This window comes from Hyla sarda, chromosome 1, assembly GCF_029499605.1.
Source record: "Hyla sarda isolate aHylSar1 chromosome 1, aHylSar1.hap1, whole genome shotgun sequence".
NCBI lineage: Eukaryota > Metazoa > Chordata > Amphibia > Anura > Hylidae > Hyla > Hyla sarda.
This window is the reverse complement of record NC_079189.1, coordinates 33,533,027-33,554,515: the sequence shown is the minus strand read 5'-3', so window position 1 is coordinate 33,554,515 and position 21,489 is coordinate 33,533,027. Positions and strand designations below refer to the sequence as shown.

At 42.9% G+C, this 21,489-nt stretch overlaps 1 protein-coding gene across 4 annotated transcripts in view; it reads right to left on the bottom strand.

Moving 5' to 3' along the window:
• The window catches only part of CTNNA2 (catenin alpha 2), a 2,092,931-nt gene extending 2,090,161 nt beyond the window's left edge, over positions 1 to 2,770 (bottom strand). For 3 of the 4 annotated variants that reach the window (XM_056553838.1, XM_056553849.1, XM_056553844.1), the window contains exon 1: positions 2,554 to 2,770. The gene's annotated coding sequence lies outside the window, so the exon portion shown is untranslated. The remainder of the gene's footprint in view (positions 1 to 2,553) is intronic. The other variant, XM_056553837.1, reaches the window with a different exon arrangement.
• Positions 2,771 to 21,489: the final 18,719 nt, after the last annotated feature.

The following is a 21,489-nucleotide window of genomic DNA, read 5'->3' as shown; positions in this document are numbered from 1 at the left end:
CTCATCGCATCCTCATAATCACCAGAGATGAGGTGTAAAAAGTATCCAAAGATACAAAACAGGTTATGGTATAACACATATCACATTGTATTCACAGTAATATTATAAACCGATCCATGAATAATGATGAACCCCTTTCAATATACATTTGCTTTGTGAGCTTTAAACTTAGGAAAACCCAGTCATATGTTTAGCAGAGGTGAACTAATCGATCAGCAGTTTGTGAATCAATTGCACATATCAGAAAGTAATAAGACCAATGTACGAAGTGCATAATAATGAAAATGTTACATAATAATAATAATAATAATACACATAGGCATTGCAATTTAGGGTATAAACCCCATAAAGCAAGATAATTCACAGCCTGATAAGAAATACAACAAAGCAACATCCACAACCAAAGCTGCAGGCGATGTCATCTACATAAGCAATAACATTATTGTCCTTCTCTTGAGTATTCACAATAGTGACCCACCACAGACCCAGCGAGGATGGAGATTAGACAGGGCAATGATTCACTTAATGACAATGTGCTGAACAGCGTGGTGAGCCAATCCTGTACATCCCTATAATGGGTTAATATGTCACACAAGAGCAGTATAACATTGTAGACAATGTAGCTGAATAGTTAATTAATAATCATTAATAGAACAACTAATACCAAAATGCAGGAACATACCACTGAACATAATATTTATTAATAATAACAATGATGATAATAATAATAATCTTCCAGTAATAATACTTCTATTTATAATAATAATAATAATAATAATAATAATAAAAAAAAGATAACCAATATCAAATACAGCAACGTACCACTACTAATAACATTTTATTATTATTATTATTATTATTATTATTATTATTATTATTATTATTGCTATTATTATTATTATTATTATCATTAGAAGATTATTATTATCAGAATTGTTATGATTAATAAATATTATTTTCAGTGGTTATTATTATTATTATTATTATTAATAATCATTATAATAACAATGATATACAGATATACCAAATAATATACTCTTACCTATAATAATAAGTTTAATAGTAATACATAGACAAATAATAATATCAAATACCATAAAAATAATCTATAGTAATTAAAAATTGACATACAATATTATTAAATAATATACCACTAATAATGGACAGAAACTAACAATATGAATAATAATCTTTATGATTATGTTAATAATAATAATAATACACAACTGAAGTAAATAATGCCAATAATATACCACTAAAAATAATTCATAGACAGCTAATAGTACCAATACACTGCTACAACTGCTTAGACCACCAATATTAATAATAATAATAGTCACTTAAAATAATTATCTTTTCATATCTAATACAATCAGTTCATAAGCCACTGATGATTATAAAAATGTATCATCATAGAACAATTATATTAAGTAAAATAATAATTAAATAATAATATAAGCTATAAAAAGCTAAAATATTTGCCTGCAATGTAATATATATATATAGTCTGGCTCCCTGTAAACTTAGCCACAACCTGGATGGACCACTTCACATAAGGAATCACAGCATCACACATCACATTGGAGGAAAACTCTTAGAAGTGCTGAGACGGCATTAAACCATGAAGAATACCACACAGAGCGAACGGTTTGAGAATATAAAAGTGTAAAAGAAGCATGATGCAAAAATAACCAAAAAAACGACATTAATGGAATTTGCTGTGTAATCATCTATAAATCACAACCAGTGCTGGGATGTGGAGTTTTAATCCCATCTATCATTGGCCTCTATGGAGTTCTTTCCTTTTTTGAAAAAAAAAAAAATTAAAATCTGAAAAAATTCTCATAATAAAAAGTTGCACTGAATTTAAAGCTTTCACCGCCAATTTAAAAGCCTTTGTCCCTTGTTGACCCTACAATCCCCAGGATGCAAGACATCCTAAGCAACCCTATAAAGCAGATAGTTTGAAGACCCCCCCCCCACTACCAAGAAATTTAAAAAAATCAGGCCTAATTTTAAAAAAGCATGCACAATTCCAAATATGACACCCCCCCCCCCCCCCCTCTGCCGCCTTGTCAATTTTTAATGCCAGCTGGTCGGTATAAGGCAGGTCATGCAAGGGGGCTATGGGAGGGGGGTAGAGGAAGTGGCAAGTGGTAAAGGGACCTGCAGATGTCGGCTATTATACTATTCCCATCACAAAGGAGGAACATGAGGGAATAAAGAAAGGAAAAGCGTCTTCCCTGTACATCAGCAGCCAAACCTCCCCCCCTCTTCCCCAGCCTCCCTCCCATCAGATCAGCATCCTTCCAACATGCCTGCCTGCAATGAAAATCACACCAGGCAAGCTTAGTAGAGGACCATTGTTGAGAGTAGTACTGTGCTCATGGAGACCGGCTGATGCTTACAACAATCCTCTCCACAAAAGAAATTGCTAAATTCTCAAAAAAAATTCAAATTTTAAATTTCCATTTCAACCGTCATGTACCCTGGTACCCAGACATCTGACATTTGCATTGAGAGTAGGATGGATGCATGCATGCTACTACTCACCTCGCCAGTGCTTGTACTTGTCTCCTTCCTGGTGTATTGTAACAGTATAATCCCACAGGGCAGTGTTGTTCTTGCAGGCAGGTTATGTTGGGTATATATAGTGTGTATTGTTTGGCAGGGTGAGTGTACACAGCAGCAGTAGCGGTGGCAGGGCTCTGCTCTCCTCTCCAGTGACAGCTCCAATGTGTTGTATGTGAGAGCTCTGGTCTCTAGGAACCAGCATCAGCTGAGCTCAGCTCCACCACTCCCCTCTATGCTCAATAGCTACGCTTTTTTGTCTTTTTTTTTTTTAATCAGCTTTATTGAAACGCAGACACCATCTGTGACATGAGACGCTACTATACAAGAGAGTTGTAGTATTAAAGAAAATCAATGTACTGGCACAGATGGAGTTTTGCGTACCCTACGTTTAATGTATTGGGTGCTATATACTTATATTCTCTACCTGCACATCTATGTAGCTTTTGTTGCTTTTATACTTTTGTGCATCTTGAGTCCCCCGGGAGTATAATGTGTAATGAGAGCTACAGCGGTGACAGTAGACAAAAGAATAGAAATAAAAACCATAAACATAGAGAATAAAATTAAAATCATTTTTTATAAATCCTATCCAGTAGTGTTTTTCGCTTTAAAAAGTTGAATACTATGGCATTTATCTATCTCACATCTATCTATCTTATATCTCTACCTATCTCTCATTCTATCTAGCTTTGCCAAAGCCAAATGGATAAAGAATGGAGACACACAAGGTCGAAGTATAGGACTCCATAGCTGTGGTAAGTTCATTGATGTAGTCATTGAATAGCGACTACCTTCACACGGAATCATTTCTTAGTGTATGAGCTTTTGGTGACATCATAAGTCTTGTCGGACTGTAGTATCTTGGGCTTACCAGAGGAACTTAGCATTGGTAGGACATGTCCACACAAGCACTGACCACATGGTTTACCTGTGCTGATTTCTGTGTCAAAAAACCACACAATTTCACACTAAAAGTAAAGCATCTCCTGTTAACTGTAATGGGAGAAGGTAAAGGTTCTTTCCATGCGGTAAAGCCCTGTCATTTGGATACCTGCACAGTTCAGGATTCCTGGTCTTCAGAGGAGAGCCAGACACTCTCACATTTTTGAGGACTAGAAGCTGTTCTTTCAGCTTTACAGCATGTTCCTGTCATAAAAGGGAAACTGTAGATGGACAATACCATCATAGCATCTCATATCAAGAGTCAAGATCTTATATCAAGATCCATCATGCTGGCATCTCCTTCATCTTTCTGCGGTGTTCATTCCAGAAGTCCTAAACATCTTGGCAGACAGATGTCACCTATGGACAGGGAAGTGGTGAATCCCTAAATCTCACCCACAGCCCCTATCCCATCCTGTTGCATATCTGCCCTATGTGATGGATCTACAACCTCAAAGATGGTCCCTGCCTGGCTAAGTGCTGGCAGCGTCCTGTCAAAATAATAAATTACAAAAATACTCAGTCACAGGTCAGGGGATTGTCAGGAATACAAAAAGGGAAACATACATTTACAACACTGAGGGTGACAAACAAACAAACAAACAAACAAACAGACAAATCAATGTAAGCAAGCCAAAGTCAGAACCGAGAGAACCAGAGAAATTCAGAATAAAAAAGAAAGGGGTAAATCCAGGAATACAGAGCCAAAGTCAGAAACCAGAAATCAGAATTCAATACAGATGCTAGCTTCAGAAATAATCTTCTTTCACTGGCGAGGTCTAGAAGCATACTGCAGGTTTATATAGCCAGCTAAACAAGTGTGGTCACACAAGGCATCTGAATGGCTAAAGAGACAGCAGAGGGGATAGGCCAGGGTGGCGCAACAGCAACTAAAGCAAAGCCTGGAACTCAGAAAAGTTTACCCCTCTGACCATACTGGGACGAGTCATTATAACAGACTTAGAAGAAGCTTGTCTGTCCCAGAAGAGTGGTCTCTGAACCCACTAATCTTTCAAAGGATTGTGATCACCGAGGACTGCCAAGATGGTGACAATGGCTACAGCATCCCATGCCAGTTGTCCACTATTGTGATTCCTTTACTAGAAAGACAACCCAGTGACAGTAGGGGCTTTGTCAACCCAATGGAACTTTGCTTAAAGGGTAGCTCCCACCATCCTATTTTTTTTTTTTGCTAGCCCGTTCCCCCCCCCCCCCCGCTACGGCACTAGCCCGTTCCCTCCTCCCCCCCCCCCGCCCCGCATACCCCGTTCCCTCATTACACTTGCAGTTACTGCAGAGTCCGGCAGCGGGCGTGCAGGGACAGCGGCGGCAACGAGGCGGCGGTGGCGATGTGCGGGAGGAGTGGCCGGGGAGCCAATGCGCTCGCTCCCGCCTGTCTGATTGACAGGCAGGGAGCGAGTGCAGCCTAACTGAAAAAGGACTGATTGCCACTCCAAAATCAGTCTTTTTCAGTAGCCGGTTTTTAAATGTAAATTAAACCTTTTTAATGAAAAAAATAATAATAAAAGTATATCAGAGATATGTTGTAGTACATAAGTACTACAACATATCAAAAAATAAAGTTGGTGACAGTGCCCATTTAAGTATATATTTTTCCTTCAATATCTTTGATTCAGAGAGTGCAAATCATGATACTTCAGGATCAGGTCTCAACCACTAAGGTAAGGGCAAATTCTTTCCAATTTAAGACAGACAAGGAGGTCATTAAAGGTGTACATTTTGTTCAGAATGCTCTGAGCCGGAGGCCGTGATGTTACGGACACGTCCGCTGACAACGTCACGCCATACCCCCTCCTGTCTATGGGAGGGGGTGTGTCACCTGACATCCCCTCCCAGAGAAATGAATGGAGTGGGCATGGTGTGACGTCATGATTGAGCGTACCCATGAGGTCACGACCACTGCCGTAGGAACCTGGTGTTTGTTTAGAATGTTGGGTGTTGCGGGAGATCGTTGGAGGCCCTAGCAATGGGACCCCCCACAATCAGACATCTTATCCCCTATTTTTATAGAGGATGGTATTAACAGCTCTGTTTCTATCTTTGCAGATGACACCAAGCTTTGTAGCACAGTACAGTCTATAGAGGATGTGCATAAGTTACAAGATGACTTGGATAGACTAAGTGTCTGGGCATCCACTTGGCAAATGAGGTTCAATGTGGATAAATGCAAAGTTATGCATCTGGGTACTAATAACCTGCATGCATCGTATGTCTTATGGGGGATTCAACTGGCAGAGTCACTGGTAGAGAAGGATCTGGGTGTACTTGTAGATCACAGACTACAAAATAGCATGCAATGTCAGGCTGCTGCTTCAAAAGCCGGCAGGATATTGTCATGTATAAAAAAAGGCATGGACTCGAGGGGCAGGGACATAATACTCCCCCTTTATAAAGCATTGGTACGGCCTCACCTGGAATATGCTGTTCAGTTTTGGTCGCCTGTTCATAAAAGGGACACTGCGGAGTTGGAAAGGGTGCAGAGACGCGCGACTAAACTAATATGGGGCATGGAACATCTTAGCTATGAGGAGCGATTAAAGGAGTTACAACTGTTTAGTCTTGAGAAGAGACGTTTAAGGGGGGATATGATAAACGTATATAAGTATATAAGTATATAAATGGCCCATACAAAAAATATGGAGAAAAACTGTTCCAGGTTAAACCCCCCCAAAGGACGAGGGGACACTCCCTCCGTCTGGAGAAGAAAAGGTTTAGTCTAAAGGGGCGGCACGCCTTCTTTACCGTGAGGACTGTGAATTTATGGAACGGTCTACCTCAGGAACTGGTCACAGCAGGAACAATTAACAGCTTTAAAGCAGGGTTAGATACATTCCTGGAACAAAATAACATTAATGCTTATGCAGAATTATAAAACTACATCCCTTTCCCTTATCCCCTTACATCCTTCCCTTCAATCCCCTGGTTGGACTTGATGGACGTATGTCTTTTTTTCAACCATACTAACTATGTAACTATGTAACTATGTCTAGCAACGGAGTACCCCTTTAAGCAGCTGTCTTTGTCTAAATACCATTTCTACTGACAGATCCCGTTCTAGCCAAGAGTCTCCATTGAATCTACCTGATTTCTACAGACCTATTTATCTAGAACTTTTGGCTTCAGGATACATGAAAATCTTATTGTTTTCTTCTTCTGGTGCGAGTAAGGTAAAAATGGCCTAAAATTTTACAGTTACTCATTGGATTGAAGAGACTATACATGCATCTTACTCCTGCTCTGTTTTTCCCTTACTTTTGAGTATTTTTCTACAAGATCTGTATAACCTCTACTGCTGATTGTTTTTCTTTGTCTATTTATTAAACATGTAATGCTGTGTATTGGGTTTCTCCTAATAATTTTATAATTCCATATTGATTGCAAAATGATTGGAAGACGACGGTGTTCGGTCAGTGAATTTCGATATCTATGGCAAGCGTCTCTCCCGAGAGGGTTGCTTTTCATATCGCCATATCTGATGTGAATCATGATGCTGTAAGCAGGAGTAGCTAAAGTCTTGTTGGCCCTGGTGTAAGAGGTCAACTTGGCATGTCCACATCGGCATGTCCTCATAAATCAACAATGGTGGCCACAGCCATTGGTCACTACTTCTAAAGTGCCACGGGCACTTTAAAGTAAATGAGCTGTGGCTGTTGGTACACTGATGTCTCTCCAACGAGGAGTGGAGCAGGAGGACAGTAGAGGAGAAGCACGGACTTGGGCTGCTCTGGGCAGTAACTACCATCAGCTTTAATGCTCCACTGCTTTTCAGGACCTACTGCAGGTCCCCAGACCAGAGGAGAAGTCGAGCACTATAGTGGATCAATAAAGTAGGCCAGTATGGGGGCCTAAACCTATAAATGGGGGCAGTATTGGGGCCTAAAGCTATATATTGGGGCACAGAGGGGGCTTACTACTAAATGGGGGCATAAATCAGCCACTTTTACTGTGTGGGGCAATACACATGAGGAGTTTGTAAAGAGGTGGGTATTGTGCTGGAGAAATGAACCTAACATTTTTGTTTGGCTGGTTCTGTGGATACAGCCAAACAAAAATGGCGGTCTAGGCCGAATAGTGAAAAATTGGAAACGTGAACGAATCCGATCAGAAAAGATGTCACCTGTGAGTTCGGGGAAGGGCGACATAGGGAGTAAAAACATGTATATAAATGATACAATATTAATAAAAAAAATGTTGCAAATATAGGGGTACAATTTTTGTGAATGGTTTTGGAAAGGTTTAGGAACCACTGGTCTACAATAAAACAAAATGGTCTAGTTTTTCTCTCAGGAACATAGCCCCTTGATCATGGACCATGTCTGGTTTTGCAGATTTTTTTCCCCCCCTGTCATGGGGCACTTGTCATGTGCCTCATAACTGAGAGAGAGAGAGAGAGGGAGATAGGAGAAATATCCTGGATAGGATCGAAACATCGCTGTTTTTTTGCACATTATTGATGGAATAAATCTACATTTTATTCACGCTATGGAGTGCTGTAATGGTCTCTATTTTTATTGATGTGGAAGAATTGATAAACTTAAAGGGGTACTCAGGCACTAAGACATCTTATCCCCTATCCAAAGGATAGGGGATAAGATGCCTGATCGTGGGGGTCCAGCCGCTGGGGACCCCCATGATCCTCCACGCCGCACCCAGTTAGAATCAGATGTCACGCCCTCTCCATAGACTTGCATTGAGGGGGCGGAGCGTGACGTCACTATGCTCCGTCCCCATGATCGCTAGTAATCAGACCCAGAGCGAGCACGCTCCAGGGGCTGATTCTAACGGGGTGTGGCATGGAAGATCACGGGGGTCCCCAGCGGCGGGACCCCCGCAATCAGGCATCTTATCCCCTATCCTTTGGATAGGGGAAAAGATGTCTTAGCGCCGGAGTACCCCTTTAATTCTTTTCAGTAGCCAGCACCCTTCACTTGGACATTATTTCAGCTAGAGTGCTGTTGCATTTTTTGCTATTTGCGTATATATATATATATATATATATATATATATATATATATATATATATAATTTTTTTTAATTATCATTTAAAAGTATTTTCAATTGCATCACCATCTGCTGATTACATTGTTTTAGTTCCGATGACCCCAACTACTGTATAACACTCTATATAATAGCTTCCTTGTAGTATCGATATACATTCTAAGAAACAGGTAATAGTGGATGTGTCTAGTCCTCGGTCTGGTATAATTATATCATGTAATTACCATGAGATGTCATCACACCTCCATCAGGTGCATTTCTAAGACAGCTGTTCTCATATGTTTCAGGGGACCCCGCTGAGCCCCTTTAGTCATAAAGGCACAGGTGTGATGACATCCTCTGCACCCCCTTGGTGTAAAAATAAAATGTAAAAAACAATTATAAAAATAGAAAAAGAATTGAAAAATCGAAAAAAAAAATACTTAAAAAATAAACAGTAAAAATGAAAAAGTAAATACTCTTTTTTCTGTCATTGCTTTAAAATTCTAAACTATGGGTGTTAATCAAGGACAGATGGTAAGTATGTAAATGTACGGCATGATATATATGCCTCGGTAAATCACACGGTAAAGCGTGGAGACGACTGCTCTCCGCATAGCAATAATTGGCTAGGGGTTGAATCTCTGTAGACAGACAATCTTGCGCTCCTATGCTGTAATAAGAAGGCACAAATTAGTACAGTAAGAACTGAACACCTGGATCCTCCTGACACCGAACATAAAAATAGCAGATATATCAAATCCTACTGACTTTCTCCAACTTTCCAAGCAGAACTGAGACAAGTCTTATACCAGGAATCATGGAGATTTGTGATTGGATTTAAAATATTTTACATTATGGAAGGTGGAAATTTTGAGTAATGGGAGAATTGACTTTATTATTATTATTATTATTATCATTATTGTTGTTATTATTAGGGTTGTTGCTCTAATATAATTATCTTCTAAGTCAGGTATCTGTAATACGACAGGCTGTGGTGATGTAATATGTCCAGTTTGTTAAAGGGGTACTCCGCTGCTCAGCGTTTGGAACACTGGAGCTGGCTCCGGGAGCTTATGATGTCATAGCCCTGCCCCCTAATGATGTATGCCCCGCCCCCTCAATACAAGTCTATGAAAGGGGGTGAGATGGCTGTCACGTCCCCTCCCATAGACTAGCATTGAAGGGGCAGGGTGTGACATCACTAGGGGCCGGGCTATGATGTCACGAGCTCCCGATGCCGGCTCCAGCGTTTGGAACAGTTTGTTCCAAACGCTGAGCAGCGGAGTACCCCTTTAAGCCAGAAATAGGGTTGTGTATATTGCCTGTATTGTAGGTGAATGATGAGGGTTGTGATATGGCTTTAACGGTGCAATCCTGTGTCACCAAGAAGATTCCCACAAACCACTACTTCAAAGATATTTGAACTATTTTAAAGCTGTAATACGTATTCAAGGCCCTGGGAAATAAAACTTTAAGAGCCAGGATTTTTGGAAAACAAATGTAAACTTTCCTTTCCTTCTGGGATTGTTTATTAATGTGTGAATACTTTGGTAATGTTTCAATATTATTGTACAGTTCTTTAGAAAACAGTTTAGTCACAGAAGAAAGTTATATCTTGTCTCTAGTCTCAGTCCTTAGGGGTACTCCAATGGAAAACTTTTTTTTTATTTTTTTTTTAACTGAACTGGGGCCAGAAAGTTAAACATATTTGTAAATTACTTCTATTAAAAAAAATCTTTATCCTTCCAGTACTTATTAGCAGCTGTATGCTACAGAGGAAATGCTTTACTTTTTGAAATTCTTTTTTGTCCTGTCCACAGTGCTCTCTTCTGACACCTCTGTCTGTGTCAGGAACTGTCCAGAGTAGCATATTTTTGCTATGAGGATTTTCTCCTGCTCTGGACAGTTCCTGATATGGTGTCAACAGAGAGCACTGTGGACAAGACAAAAAAGAAATTCAAAAAGAAAAGAATTTCCTCTGTAGCATACAGCTGCTAAAAAGTCCTGGAAGGATAAAGATTTTTTTTAATAGAAGTAACTTACAAATCTGTTTAACTTTCTGGCACCAGTTGATTTAAAAAAAAAAAAAAAAGTTTGCCACCAGAGTTCCCCTTTAAGATATCTTTAAATGTGAAGATATTTACTTGTGTTGTTCTTGAACCTGTAGTCCTAGTTACCTTTGGTAAACCCCATCTACTTTGGTGCTTTCCCCGCACCTTGACTTTAGGTATGTATTTAGAGGATATAAACCTGATATAAATCTGAGCAAACTGTGAAGGGTCCTCACAGGGGGTGGTCTGTGGAGAATTTTTGAAAAAAATCCCTTTCCACTTACTGTATGAACATTGCAGTGACATAACTCTGCTGACATATCTACAAGGTGATCCCCAGACATTGTCTGTCACAAACTAAGCCTGGTCAACAGGATGAGGGCACCTAGTTCTTTGTTGCAATTGGATCTTCAGATTTTGTCGTAAATGCCAATGCTATCTCTTTCTTTCCCCTTCCAGTAGGGCTAACTAGGCAGGAAATAAGGCAGGAGAAGGAATGTTATAGCCTCTTTAGGTAAAGGCGTGTTTCACCTGTGCTACACCACAGTGCTTTGTGCATTGAGGCTCTGTGACACGCCCCCGGCTCACAAGGCAGGCAGGCTGATTGATAAGCCAGGAGCCTACACAGAGCTCTGCCCGTCCCACTTACACCTGTATTTTGTCCCAGCAGAAACACACAGGCAATAGCTGCAGGGACAAGACAGCATTTTTTCACCTATAAATATACAAAAAAAAAAATGTTAAATCAATGTGTATAACAAATACGTTATGATGTCTACCTTATGTAAAAAGTTTTTGCAAATGACAGGTACCCTTTAAATGAATGGGCCATAGTGAAGGTCTTCATACTTCTAGTCCTCTAGATCCCTCTATCATCCTCCAAACCCCTATGTCCTCTTCCAGATAGCTCCCCAAACTCCTGTATCCACCAGACCCCTCTGTTCCCCCAGATACAGCTGTGCTTCTGTTCCCCCCAGATACCTCGGTGCTTCTGTTCCCCCCAGATACCTCTCCAGCCTCCTCTGTCTTCTAGGTCTTCTAGTTCTCCCCAGACTCCTTTGACCTCTAGATCCCTATGTCCTCCTCCAGATACCTCTGTCCTCCAGACCCTTTCATTCCTCCATTAGACCCCTTTGTCCTTCCCAGGCCCCTGTGTCTTCCCTTAGGCCCCTCTGTCCTCCCCAGACACCTCTTTTCCCCAGGCTCCTCTGTTCTCTCTAGAGAGGGGAGGCACGAATGGAGCACAGTGGGCAGTCAGGGCAGACCATCAGTTAGTTACCTACATTTTTTTTTTCAATTTGGTCCAGACCGTCAGGACTTCTTCCAGTTACATCTTCCCTCTGCAGAGTTTGACGCACAGACATCATTGGTTTCTCACTTTGTCAATAGATTATTGTCCTCTATATGAAAAATGATATCCCTGCCACACATTTTACCCTCTGAATATAACCCTGCCAGACCACACCCTGTGAATTTAACCCTGCCGCACACTGTGCCCCTGAAAATAATATTGTTTAAACTGTTTCTTATAAGTTCTTTTCCATTCAGCTCAGTCCATCAGGAAGACTCTTCCCGGTCAAGACTTGTATCCAAAGAACCTGACAGATGAACATGTTAGGCTCCTTTATCCAGCAAAATGCCAATCTCTGTACACACTCACAATGTTGCACCATACAGTAATAGTGCCCGCTTTGTTCTCCAATATAGTTGTGTGTGTATATATATATATATATAATCAGGGGCGGACACAGACAGCATAGGGCCCCTATGCAAAGAACGTGCCTGCCCCCCCATACATTAATTGTTCAGGTAGGAGATAAATATGAGATATGAGATAGATGGATGGATCCTCACCAGCTGCACATCTCTCTCAAGCGGGCCCTTGGCCAGTGCCTGAGGGCCCATCCTCTATACTCCACCACACAGGAGAGATCCTCTATACTACATCACACAGGAGAGATCATCTATACTACACCACACAGGACAGATCCTCTATACTACACCACACAGGAGAGATCCTCTGTACTATACCACACAAGAGAGATCCTCTATACTACACCACACAGGAGAGATCCTCTGTACTATACCACACAGGAGAGATCCTCTATACTACACCACACAGGACAGATCCTCTATACTACACCACACAGGGGAGATCCTCTATACTACACCACACAGGACAGATCCTCTATACTACACCACACAGGAGAGATCCTCTATACTACACCACACAGGAGAGATCCTCTATACTACACCACAGAGGACAGATCCTCTATACTACACCACACAGGAGAGATCCTCTATACTACACCACACAGGACAGATCCTCTATATTACACCACACAGGACAGATCCTCTATACTACACCACACAGGAGAGATCCTCTGTACTATACCACACAGGACAGATCCTCTATACTACACCACACAGGGGAGATCCTCTATACTACACCACACAGGACAGATCCTCTATACTACACCACACAGGGGAGATCCTCTATACTACACCACACAGGACAGATCCTCTATACTACACCACACAGGAGAGATCCTCTGTACTATACCACACAGGAGAGATCCTCTGTACTATACCACACAGGAGAGATCCTCTATACTACACCACACAGGACAGATCCTCTATACTACACCACACAGGGGAGATCCTCTATACTACACCACACAGGACAGATCCTCTATACTACACCACACAGGAGAGATCCTCTATACTACACCACACAGGAGAGATCCTCTATACTACACCACAGAGGACAGATCCTCTATACTACACCACACAGGAGAGATCCTCTATACTACACCACACAGGACAGATCCTCTATATTACACCACACAGGACAGATCCTCTATACTACACCACGCAGGACAGATCCTCTATACTACACCACACAGGAGAGATCCTCTATACTACACCACACAGGACAGATCCTCTATATTACACCACACAGGACAGATCCTCTATACTACACCACGCAGGACAGATCCTCTATACTACACCACACAGGACAGATCCTCTATACTACACCACACAGGAGAGATCCTCTATACTACACCACACAGGAAAGATCCTCTATACTACACCACACAGGAGAGATCCTCTATACTACACCACACAGGAGAGATCCTCTATACTACACCACACAGGAGAGATCCTCTATACTACACCACACAGGAGAGATCCTCTATACTACACCACACAGGAGAGATCCTCTATACTACATCACACAGGAGAGATCCTCTATACTACAGCACACAGGAGAGATCCTCTATACTACACCACACAGGACAGATCCTCTATACTACACCACACAGGAGAGATCCTCTATACTACATCACACAGGAGAGATCCTCTATACTACACTACACAGGACAGATCCTCTATACTACATCACACAGGAGAGATCCTCTATACTACACCACACAGGAGAGATACTTTATACTACACCACACAGGAGAGATCCTCTATACTACACCACACAGGACAGATCCTCTATACTACACCACACAGGACAGATCCTCTATACTACACCACACAGGACAGATCCTCTATACTACACCACACAGGAGAGATCCTCTATACTACACCGCACAGGACAGATCCTCTATACTACACCACACAGGAGAGATCCTCTATACTACACCACACAGGACAGATCCTCTATACTACACCACACAGGAGAGATCCTCTATACTACACCACACAGGACAGATCCTCTATATTACACCACACAGGACAGATCCTCTATACTACACCACACAGGACATAACCTCTATATTACACTACACAGGAGAGAACCTCTTTACTACACCACACAGGAGAGAACCTCTATACTACACCACACAGGAGAGATCCTCTATACTACACCACACAGGAGAGACCCTCTATACTACACCACACAGGAGAGATCTTCTATAATACACCACACAGGACAGATCCTCTATACTACACCACACAGGACAGATCCTCTATACTACACCACACAGGACAGATCCTCTATACTACACCACACAGGAGAGATCCTCTATACTACACCACACAGGAGAGATCCTCTATACTACACCACACAGGAGAGATCCTCTATACTACACCACACGGGACAGATCATCTATACTATACCACACAGGAGAGATCCTCTATACTACACCACACAGGACAGATCCTCTATATTACACCACACAGGACAGATCCTCTACATAACACCACACAGGAGAGATCCTCTATACTACACCACACGGGACAGATCCTCTATACTACACCACACAGGAGAGATACTCTATACTACACCACACAGGAGAGATCCTCTATACTACACCACACAGGATAGATCCTCTATACTACACCACACAGGAGAGATCCTCTATACTACACCACACAGGACACATCCTCTATACTACACCACACAGGACAGATCCTCTATACTACACCACACAGGACAGATCCTCTATACTACACCACACAGGACAGATTCTCTATACTACACCACACAGGACACATCCTCTATACTACACCACACAGGACAGATTCTCTATACTACACCACACAGGACACATCCTCTATACTACACCACACAGGACAGATCCTCTATACTACATCACACAGGAGAGATCCTCTATACTACACCACACAGGAGAGATCCTCTATACTACATCACACAGGAGAGATCCTCTATACTACACCACACAGGACAGATCCTCTATACTACACCACACAGGACACATCCTCTATACTACACCACACAGGACACATCCTCTATACTACACCACACAGGACAGATTCTCTATACTACACCACACAGGACAGATCCTCTATACTACACCACACAGGGGAGACCCTCTATACTACACCACACAGGAGAGATCCTCTATACTACACCACACAGGATAGATCCTCTATACTACACCACACAGGACAGATCCTCTATACTACACCACACAGGACAGATCCTCTATACTACACCACACAGGAGAGACCCTCTATACTACACCACACAGGATAGATCCTCTATACTACACCAAACAGGAAAGCCATTGGGTCACCTTTAAGGAGTAAATACTATAATATATTAAACACTCCTATAATGTAAAAATGACAAATCGTGTCATAAGGAAGCAAGAAAAGCTGCCAACATATCATTAATTGCTTCCTTTTTCTTTGCTTTAATAACATGTTTTTTTTTACATCTTTAAGCGACTGTTCTGTAGTTATTCAGGTTAATTATTAATGGTCTTTTGTTGATACAATTCCAGCAGTGGACGCTTCTGTTTGTTACTATAGAAGCAGGATTGGTTTGTCTGTATCTTAGAGCACTGCTAATTAAAATATTCTTCATTTGCCCCAGACCGCCATGATGATTTCTTCTAACCACTACTCATCTCTGCAGAACCTGCCAGACAATCATCTTAGGCTCCTCACTTTTTCAAAACCCCCATAACCTTTTCCCCACCACAGTGCCCCCAACAGTAATAATTTCCCCCTTTTCTCTCATACAATACGTTGGATGGGTATATGGGTTGCTGGGAGAGGTAGGTGGGTTGGGGAGGAGTAGATATTTTTCCTCACAAGGTAGAGAGGTTGTTCCAGTAATTTACCCCTATAGGTGATTTGTCTCTATTAGGTATTTATCGCAGTAGGTAGGTTTACACCCTGGTGGGTAGTTTGCCCCCTTGTAAATAGGACCCTCTGTAGGTAGCTTGCCCTCATTAGGCAGACCCCTGTGTGCAGTTTGCCCCTTTAGATAGAACCCCTATAGGTAGTTTCACCCATTAGGGGGTAGGTAGGTATTTGAGTAGGTATGTGTGTCGGTTAAATGGGCGCTGTCAGATCCAAAAACTGTTTAATATGTTGTTACTGATGAAAATTAAAGACCTTTTGTAAAATGGTTGTTTAAAATATTTTTGAATATTTTATAAATAAAATGATTACTGAAAACCCCACCACTAGGGGGTCCCCATACCTACTGGGACACTAACCAGTCCTGCTGCAGCTTCAGGCTTGTCCATGAGTCAAAGACAAGAGATGACTCAGTGACAAGGCTGCATGAGCAGACACACCAATCACCTCCCACCACCACAAGGAGGGATGTACCCCCTACCACTACACACCAATCACCTCCCACCACTACAAGGAGGGACGCACCCCCTACCACTACACACCAATCACCTCCTACCACCACCACAAGGAGGGGCACACCCCTTTCACAAGAGGATTTCTAACATTGAATGCTAATACTTTTATACTGAATATAGGTAATAGAGGCATAAACATTAGATGTACATGGTCAGGATTAGATACTGAGTAACCCACCTACGTATTTGACAGGTTCATAGGTGGGTTTGGGAGGAGTAGATGTGGTAGCCCTTGGGGGGTGTATGGTAGTTGGGGTGTTGTTTCGGTAGATGAGGGGTTAATGTTAACCCTATAGTTCATGACGCCAGGCTGAGGGCTAGTATGCTGAGATAATTCTCCGACCTATCGCCGCCCTTCCCAGTAACGATAGGTGCATGTATAAAATGACTGATGGTCCACAAGGTACTTGAACTTGAACTTGAATAAACTTTACTGGAAGGCTTGCGGTAGATCCAATGCACAATAACAGTCTCATGCAAACAGTCTCTATATAGTTAAGTGACTGTCAGTTGTTGCGGACCTTGAATTATAATACAAGTCTCTGTATTTAGGTTAATTTGCAAAGATCTGTCTGGATTTAGGGGATAGATAAGGTCCGGTGATCTTGCAGAGTGCTTAGGGATTGTTACACTCACGATTATGAATAGATCAGCCGTTGCAGCAAGGCTCGGGCCTAACTCACTGCAGAAGATAGCTGCGCAGATCCTGCTCGTTTGACAGCCCGGGAATAAGAGAGCGAATAATGGCCGCCGCTCCCTTATATGGGCAGGGGCGGGGTTATTCTGATTGGTCTGAATATCTGTCATTCACCGTCACAAAGAATGATGGGTGCAATACGTCACAGGGACCTCCAAAGGTCCTTAAGCAAAAAACATAGAGTTGACCTGATCACGTGACCCGCAAGTCCTGCTACGCTCCGGACAGGTAATTAACTAGTTATATACATTAGTACTATTATATTTACTAGAGGTGCACCGAAATGGAAATTTCAGAACCGAAACGAAACCGAAATAAAAAAAAAATGTCCGTCCGAAACCGAAACCGATACCGAAAATGACTTCTCCCCGTCTTCTGGTAAAATGCAGCCCTCCGCTCATTAGATTAGATTAGATTCCCCCACATTAGATTGCAAGCTCCCCCACATTAGGTCGGGAGTTCCCCCACATTAGGTCAGCAGTTCCCCCACAATAGTAGGCAGCTCCCCCACAATAGTAGGCAGCTCCCCCACAATAGTAGGCAGCTCCCCCGCAATAGTAGGCAGCTCCCCCACAACAGTAGGCAGGTTCCCCACATTAGGTCAGCATTTCCCCCACAATAGTAGGCAGGTTCCCCACAATAGTAGGCAGCTCCCCCCAACAATAGTAGGCAGTTCCCACACAATATTAGGCAGCTCCCCCACATTTGTAGGCAGCTCCCCCCCCCACAATATTAGGCAGCTCCCCCCCACAATATCAGGCAGCTCCCCCCCCCCCACAATATCAGGCAGCTCCCCCCCACAATATCAGGCAGTTCCCCCCAACAATATTAGGCAGCTCCCCCCAACAATATTAGGCAGCTCCCCCCCACAATATTAGGCAGCTCCCCCCACAATATTAGGCAGCTCCCCCCCACAATATCAGGCAGCTCCCCCCAACAATATTAGGCAGCTCCACCCCAACAATATTAGGCAGCTCCCCCCACATTTGTAGGCAGCTCCCCCCACATTAGGTCAGCAGTTCCCCCACAATAGTAGGCAGCTTCCCCCCCACAATAGTAGGCAGCTTCCCTCCACCCCACAGACATACAGCTTCCAGCCATATACAGTGTATGGCTGGAGGCTGTATGTCTGTACTGCTGCCCCCACAGTGTTTCGGTCACCGCTCCTCCGGCCCGGGGTCACATCTACTGCTATGGCCCATGGACCATAGCAGTAGGTGCCGGGACCGGAGGAGCTGTGACCGGAACACTGAAGAAGATGACGCGGTCACTTACCAGGCCCCGGCCAGCGCGCATTCTCCTGCGACGATCCTGCAGTCCTCCTGCGTCTCTATGGTTGTACGCACGGGACGTCAGTGACGTCCCGTGCGTACGACCATAGAGGTGGAGAAGTGAAGGCCCGAAGGAGGATCGCAGGAGGATGCCGGGGAATGGTGAGTGACCGGCGGACATCCTTATGTCCCGAAAAGATTTTTTGGGACACAGGGATGTCCGGGATAGGATTAGGAATACTTCTTTTTATGTGCCCGGGCCGGCTCCCGTGTGTGGCTGCAGGCGGGGGCCGGCCAGAGCATATAAAAACTAATATACTGTATACTAAAAACCAGGGGGCCTCCAGCTGTTGTGAAACTACAACTCCCAGCATGCCTGGACAGACTTTGCCGGTTCGGGCATGCTGGGAGTTGTAGTTTCACAACAGCTGGAGGCCCCCTGGTTTTTAGTATACAGTATATTAGTTTTTATATGCTCTGGCCAGCCCCCGCCTGCAGCCACACACGGGAGCCGACCCGGGCACATAAAAAGAAGTATTCCTATCCCGGAGAGCGCAACTCCCCTCCCCCCCCCCCCCCCCCCCAGATGTTGCGCCCGGTGCGGCCGGCCCCCCCTGCACCCCCGACGAGTGCCTCTGTCACTGGCAGTGTTTGTAACTTGTGCTGTGGGCGGGCAGGGGAGGTGGGTCATTATCGGGACATTTTTTGTTGTTTCGGCATTTTGCCGAAATAGCCATTTTCGGCCGATATGTATCGGCCGCCGATATATCGGTGCATCCCTAATATTTACATAGATCCTGAACAAACTATTAGCTTAGTGACTATCTAGATGAGAGGTGACAAGGGGCAGACTAGACAATAAGGATCCTGATGTCCTAAGGACTCTGGCTATGGGGACCTATATACACAGGTACCGGATAGGATGTGGTACCGGGACACCACATAGATAATTCTCCTCATTAGGTAGGTTGGTTGTTCTAGTACTTTTCCTCCTGTAGTTAGTTTGTCCACAGAGGGCTCTCTCTCTTCTTCTCTCCATGTCTTTCCACAATTGTTCGGCTGACCACTATCCTATGTGTATGGCTACCTTTACAAAGATTCTGGAGAAGCAAAGCGATGGAAAATTCCTCGTAAAGACTATTCAGAAAGTTGTTTCATTTTGCATTCAGGAAACAACTAAACAATAAAAAAAAAATCAGTTAATAATAATAATATTAATAATAATAATAATAATAATTTTATTTATATAGCACCTACAGATTCCGCAGCGCTTACAATTATGGGGTGCAAACAAAGACAAGTATCAGACATAATATTACACAATAACTATTCAAACAAGAGGTGTGGGGATATTTTGAGGATATGTTGAGGCCAATTAAAGACTACTATAGGCCTGTCTGAGAATGTTATAGGCAGTTCAAAAGTGTCTATATCCTTTCAGGTTGATTTGGATGGTGTTGGTTTTCTGATCTACTTACATTGCTATTCCAATATTTCGCACCTCTAGCTACAGTCTTAGCCCATAAACAATCAGCACCTTGGTTAATCACAGCCAACTATTGACTTTCCAGCCAATGTAAATGGAAATGAAAAATAATGGGAAGACTAGAGCATCATTAGTCATCGACTATGTACGTAATTATTATTTCATCATCTCGCCATGGAGGGATGATGGAATCGATAGATTCCATCAGAGGATCTCACCTCAGTTTCTTTGTACAGGATCTATTTATTACATATTTGCAGCATCAACAGGCGTCAATCTCTCCCGTAAATGTTTTTTAAAGAACACACTGACTGGGTTATATATCAAGAACAAACAAATCCAGTTTCTGAGGAGGAAGAAATGAAGAGTGATGATGGTTTTCTCAGGGTCCTTAGCAAATAATTCCTGGAGATTTCTATCCAAAATAATAAATGTCCTAATAACCACTTTTCAGGCACAAAACAACAGTCCCTCAGTTTAAAGGGGTACTCCGGTGCTTAGACATCTTATCCCCTATCCAAAAGATAGGGGATAAGATGCCTGATTGCGGGAGTCCCGCCGCTGGGGACCCCCATGATCTTGCACGCGGCGCCCCAGTTAAAATCAGTCCCCGGAGCGTGGTCGCCGGTAATCAAACCCAGAGAGAACACGCTCCAGGGACTGATTTTAACTGGGGTGTCGGGTGCAAGATCACGGAGGTCCCCAGCGGTGGGACTCCCGCGATCAGGCATCTTATCCCCTATCCTTTGGATAGGGGATAAGATGTCTAAGCACCGGAGTACCCCTTTAAAAAAAAAGTATAACTTTTTATTGTCATCATTTTTTTCAATTTAAACAATTACAATACCTGTTTTTTACGGCACTAATCACTTGTTCCAATTGCATGAATTGTGCTGCTATTTCAGAAAATGTTGCTGAATGACTGTTATAAAGTCTTGTCTTGTACTAGATTAAAAAAAAATAATAATTAGCCCATTTTTTTTTTCATAAAAAGACTGAAAAATATGCACAAGCAAACATCTTCGTGGCTAATATTTTTAGCCTAAAGTCTATCTGCGTGTTATACGCCGATAAGTCGCTGCAGTTCAATGATTTAAAGCGGGCGCTTTAAATCAATGAACTGCAGCGGTTTTTGCAGGTCCAGAGACCTGCCGTCGCTGCCCGCTTCTCTGCCCCTGCCTATCCTGGGGTCCAGAGACCGCCGCCGCCACTGCCCCATTGTCTCCCCCATTCCCGGTTTTATAATGACCTGTTCCCGGGGTCTGCGCTGCTTCTGGCTCCGGCGGTCTCCTGCGTTGTTGCTATGCGCTGCGCAATGACGAGTGAC